This window comes from Hippocampus comes, unplaced genomic scaffold (genome assembly GCF_001891065.2).
Source record: "Hippocampus comes isolate QL1 unplaced genomic scaffold, H_comes_QL1_v1.1 scaffold90, whole genome shotgun sequence".
Lineage (NCBI taxonomy): Eukaryota > Metazoa > Chordata > Actinopteri > Syngnathiformes > Syngnathidae > Hippocampus > Hippocampus comes.
The window spans coordinates 802759-807887 of NW_017804912.1; the positions used below are offsets into that span (position 1 = coordinate 802759).

The following is a 5129-nucleotide window of genomic DNA, read 5'->3' on the forward strand; positions in this document are numbered from 1 at the left end:
GCAAAAGCGTGACCTGTAGTTCTCAAGGACGTCTTCAAAATGAAGCACTTTTGGTTTATCGGAAGCGTGACTAGCCAGAGCAGGCCCACGTTGTCCCACCCCCCCCAAAATGTATTCAGCAACCGATCCAGCCTAGCGAGTGTGCATATTCTCTTGTCACATTCACACCGTTGAAACCAGACAGGCCGATGGACGATGAGCGTGAAATCAGTGGCCCGATGTCAACAACTTCTCACCGTCGTGTTGCCGTCCACACTCGGATGATCACTCGCTCGCACTGCCGCGGAATGCGCGCTGGGATTGGACAGCTCGTTGGAGAGAAGGAGGGCATGCGATTATTAAGATGCGTCTTTCTCTTCCCAGAGGGGATGTCGCTTGCGAGGTGGGAAAAGCTCGCTCGGCCTCACAGGCCGTAAACTCATCCCACTTTCAAGCGGCATGATTGTTCTTTCGCTTGAAACGGCTCTGCCGTCTTCGGCAGCAAATATTGAGCTTTTTCATGCTTTATTGAAGGCATTTTGTTGAATCCGAATATTTCGTTTGGGTTTCACCTCAATACTTTCAGTTGTTACATTTACGACGGAAGATGATGCGACAGAATCGTTAGAATTCAGTCAGCGTGATGCCCATTTCTTTACGTTTGGAATGAATGAGGGTCATTTGTCAAAAATAATGAGATGGCAGACATCTTGGACCAGGCGACTGTTGCGAAAACACGCGTTTGGACTTCAGATATCAGGATTTTATTGGAAATTTTCCTTTGCGTGAAAGCATTTCAGACCCATTGAAAATCAAGAGTCGGTCGGTCTGTCTTCTCTTTTGCCCTCTTGACGGTGGACAATTTTGTCTTCCACTTTATCGCAACAGTGGCCAAGATAGCTTCGCTGTGTTGTTGGCTGGTGCAAGGCTCAACTCCAAAAGAATGGAAATTGGCTGTATTGTGTAACACCAGTGACATGCGCGCTCATCCAAATGAAATCCAAAATACACCAGAACAACAAAGATCACCAAAACCATTTTAAATGTATTAGCATGACCATGATAAAAAAAACAAACAAACAAACAAACAAACAAAAAACAGATCCGTACCCGCAAGTGACGGATTATTTTCTCTCCCAGAAGGGAACGCGAAGGACGCTCCGATAGACTTGAGAAATATTTCTGCACAAAATCGCCCTGAGGGAGGGAGCAGATCGAGGAACAACCTCCACGCACCCCAGCAGACACATGCCGCAAGATCCCGACGCGCGTCTGCAAGATCTTGCCGTGCGCGCTTCAACTAGGATGCAAAAAAAAAACCCCACACACGCACACAACGCCGGCACTGCAGCAGCTGCGCACACTTAGTGTGACGGAAGCAAGATCTTACCATTTTCGCGTTCAGTCTTTATCTCGCCGCTCCCGCGCTGATGAAAAATCTCCGCAGAGGGTCCATCTTACTCCGCGAAAAACAAACAAACAAACATAACATTCATCCCAAATGCGCCGAGACGGAAGTGTCCGGGGGCTGAAATAACTCCGGCGTGATCATTTGCAAGGACAAAGCCCCGCCGAGCGTTGAACTCCCTCCGTCCGTCTCACTCTCTCTCTCTCTCACTCCGCTATAGATGCAAAGTGAGTGACTCGTGTGCGCGCGCACGCAATAACAAAGCCAAGAAAACAAGCGTGCTTAGGAACCTGGGACAGCATCACCTTTTCCCGTCAAAGTGAAGTGAGCATAGTTTTTCCCGTAGCGGTTGGCCTCCTCGCCTTGCTGCCAATTCAGATATTGGCTTGACTTGGCGCCGGCGGCTCGTTGGCTTTTTGCCCTGCCGCTGCACCGGCGCATCAGCGGGGTGGAGGTGCCACCTCCAGCAAATCAAGAATTGATCAGTATGAAATGACTGCGTTCAAAATTCGATTGCAGCGGAATCCTTTACTGATCATACCTTTGAAATTACGAGTCCTCCGCTTCCGGCTGATGGTTGGCACAAATGCGGAGCAATTTGCAACTGGATCGTGCCAGCCCGCACCTCAGAAGAGTTATGTCATCGCCTCCCTCAAACGGAGGGGCCGCAGCCAATCTGGACCATCTGGACAGGAGCTAGGACTTCATATCCATGACCTGGAGTCCCACTTGAGGTCCTGCGTCTGAGCCCGTGCAACCCTGGTCCATCTTTGCTCCTCTACCTGAACAACAATGTTGAGATGGACTCATTAGGACGGTTAGATGACAGGACCTCCCCCAAGGCTATGCAGGTAAACCTTTTGTGTATTTCCTGCTCTTGGGCGGGTGATGGCCCCACCTCCAGAAAGAAGAGGTCGAACGCAAGGCTGGCAACAATTTGTTGCCTTGGTGGAGTGACTTCATTGGAGGAGCAACTTTTCTAATTTTGTGGAGCAAGTGTGCTTGGGTTTTTTTTTTTTTTTTTGTACCGATGAGGGGAACCGCTTCAATTTGCCGGGAGTCGGTTGCGTTCCACCCCACCGTGGCGCACAGCGGCGCAAAGGCCCGCCTCCACCCATGCGAGTCGAGGAAAACAGCAAAACGAAGAAAAGTCCACCCGTGCACACAGCTCGACTGCGCTATGCGGTCGACTTGCTCTGGACATGCAATTAAGTGTACGACATCAACAGCGCACGCAACGTGCCGGATGCGCATCCAGGCCGGTCACTCCCAAAGACACGAGGATCCGGGTGGGAGTCGTGTGCACAATGTACAGACGTCATCACTAATTGATCCTGTTTTGAATTCGGAAAAGAGAATGATATGCTGCCGTATGGGTTGCCATAGCAACTGGAGCATTTGAATGCGAAGGGGATGTCGAGTGCTGCTGGAAGGTAATTGAGGATGCTGACGTGGGAATGGAAATCGGCGAGCACAAAACCGCCTTGGGGGGGATTTGAAGCGACGCCCGAAAGAAAAGATTCTCTTGAGTCTCTCATATGAAAATGATTCAAGCACGCTCACACACCACGATTTGATTTACGCTACATGTTGAACAGATGGGTGCGTCTCTATCCCAAGGTGGAATAATTATTCCAGAATATAATCCAGATTGTATCAAATCTGCACATGCAGCATGTATTCCATCCATCAGCCCATCCATTATCCAAGCCGCTTAATTGTCACGAGGGCGGCGTGCTGGAGCACACCCCCAGCCGTCTTTGGGCACTAGGCGGGGGGACACTTTCAACTACTGTTCACAGTCACACCCCGGGGACAATTTAGAGTCCTCCGTTAACCTGCCATGCATCTTTTAGAAATGTGGGAGTAAAGTTGAGTACCCAGACAAAAGCCACGCATGCACGGGGAGAACACGCAAGCACCACGCAGGAAGGCCAGCGCTCAAAATGACTAAAAAGCAGTTGCTGAGCGCAACTTTTGCGCTGAAAAAAAATAAAAAGACCCCAAACAAAGTGTTTAACGTTCACGTAGGTTTCATTCACGTCTTGTGAATCACATCGAAACGAAGACCTGGAAAGAAAAGCGGGAACGTTGATCTCATTCTGGGTCACAGATGGAAGAGCTTACCCAGGGGAAGACAGCCAACATGTTTATGAACAGGAGTTCTTTACCATATCAGTTTAAATGATACAAATGCCGGCAGCTTTCGACTTTTCTTCCTGCGGTAGAAATGTAACGTCACGGAAAGATGAAGCCGACGCAGAACACCAAAGGATGATGAAGGCAAAAGCGTTTTTCAACGGGATTGTTGCTTTGTCTTGATTTGAAACGTCGATTTGCTTTTGTTCTGTCCAGGAAAAATGCATGCTGTGATCTCATTATGCTGCTCCCCGCTGGAAACGCGACAGAAAATCCATCTTGGCCAGAGGCGGGCTGAGATCGCTGCAGATTATTCTTTTCCTCAACAACGGCTGAGATCAGGTCCAGGTACAAGGACAGAGAATGTGAGTGAGCGTTAACAGTGCCAAATAGGCTTTTGACGTGTTTCTTGATGAGCCGACACTCTAAAGCGGAGTCAGCTTTCTCTTCATTTCGGTTCTTCGTCAATTTCGGTTCATTTTCCTTTCGAATATCGCACGATGCCTCATTATTGTCATTGATGAGACGGCCCGTTCATTTGAAAAAGAAAAACGTGTGTGTGTGTGTGTGTGTGTGTGTGCGTGTGTGCGTGTGTGCGTGTTGTGATTAATATATGATGGGACTTATTGCGGTGCGATACGATATTAACCAGAACAGCGTGAGAGTCCATTTAAATCTCAACTCAACTGTATTCCTTGAGGACTCTAAAACAGCCACGGCTGCATACAAAGTGCTCTACATGGAGCAAAAATAATTCATACAGCAACAAACGAATTAATAACAAAGAGCAGCTTTCTGGACCAACTGGAGACGCTTCATGGAGGATTGGCTGACTCCAAAGTGAATTGTAATATTCCAATGAATAAATTGTTGTCGAAGTCCGCCTCCGGAGAAGAGGGTCTTCCTCAAAATCGCTGGTGGGTCAGGGTTATATCCTGAACAATTTGCGCCGTTCTGGGTTTTGCAGCCAAAGGAAACATTTCCTCTCCTTCTATTTGAAATTAGTGCGCGAGCGGTGCACAGTCCTTGACGTGGTGGAAGCAGAAACGGAATCTCCGGAGTCCATGCAGGAAGTCAAAGTGCACAAAGTAAGTTTACGAGGGAAGTGCGGGTTGACCTCCAATGCGAATGAGGTCAAGTTGGCCAGGGCGAGGTAAGAATCCACTTCTGTGGACCTTTGGAAGACCGCCTTCCACTCCGATCGCGCATGTCTTATTATGTGAGGGGTGTGGCTTTAGTCGGAGGCATGAGGAAGAGAAATGAAATCAGCCTACGTTCACCAAGTGCCCCATGACCTCTCATTGCATCACACTATTTTGTATTCCACGCCACCGAGTCATGTCGCCATTTAATCCGTCTCTGCTAATTATCAGGTGGGAGGAAGCAAATCCCAAACAAGTCTTCTCTTGTGCCGATGATTTGACAGCAAAGTGTGGCACTGCCTGGGGAGGAATGTCAAAATGCAACCGCCTCCGCCACCTCCCATGGAAAAAGGCCGCTGTTTTTCCCCGCTATGTTTTCATGACACATTGATGTCGCTACAGGAATTGCTCATTCCTAAATTGGCAGCAGGTGGGGGGGGGGGGGGGACGAGAACGGCAAA

At 48.9% G+C, this 5129-nt stretch overlaps 1 protein-coding gene across 3 annotated transcripts in view; it reads right to left on the reverse strand.

Moving 5' to 3' along the window:
* Positions 1-5129, reverse strand: part of LOC109524631 (pituitary adenylate cyclase-activating polypeptide type I receptor-like) — a 25698-nt gene that overhangs the window by 7652 nt on the left and 12917 nt on the right. For 2 of the 3 annotated variants that reach the window (XM_019884647.1, XM_019884634.1), the window contains exon 2: positions 1370-1435. The gene's annotated coding sequence lies outside the window, so the exon portion shown is untranslated. Of the gene's footprint in view, positions 1-1369; positions 1668-5129 lie in introns of those variants that run through there. The other variant, XM_019884640.1, reaches the window with a different exon arrangement.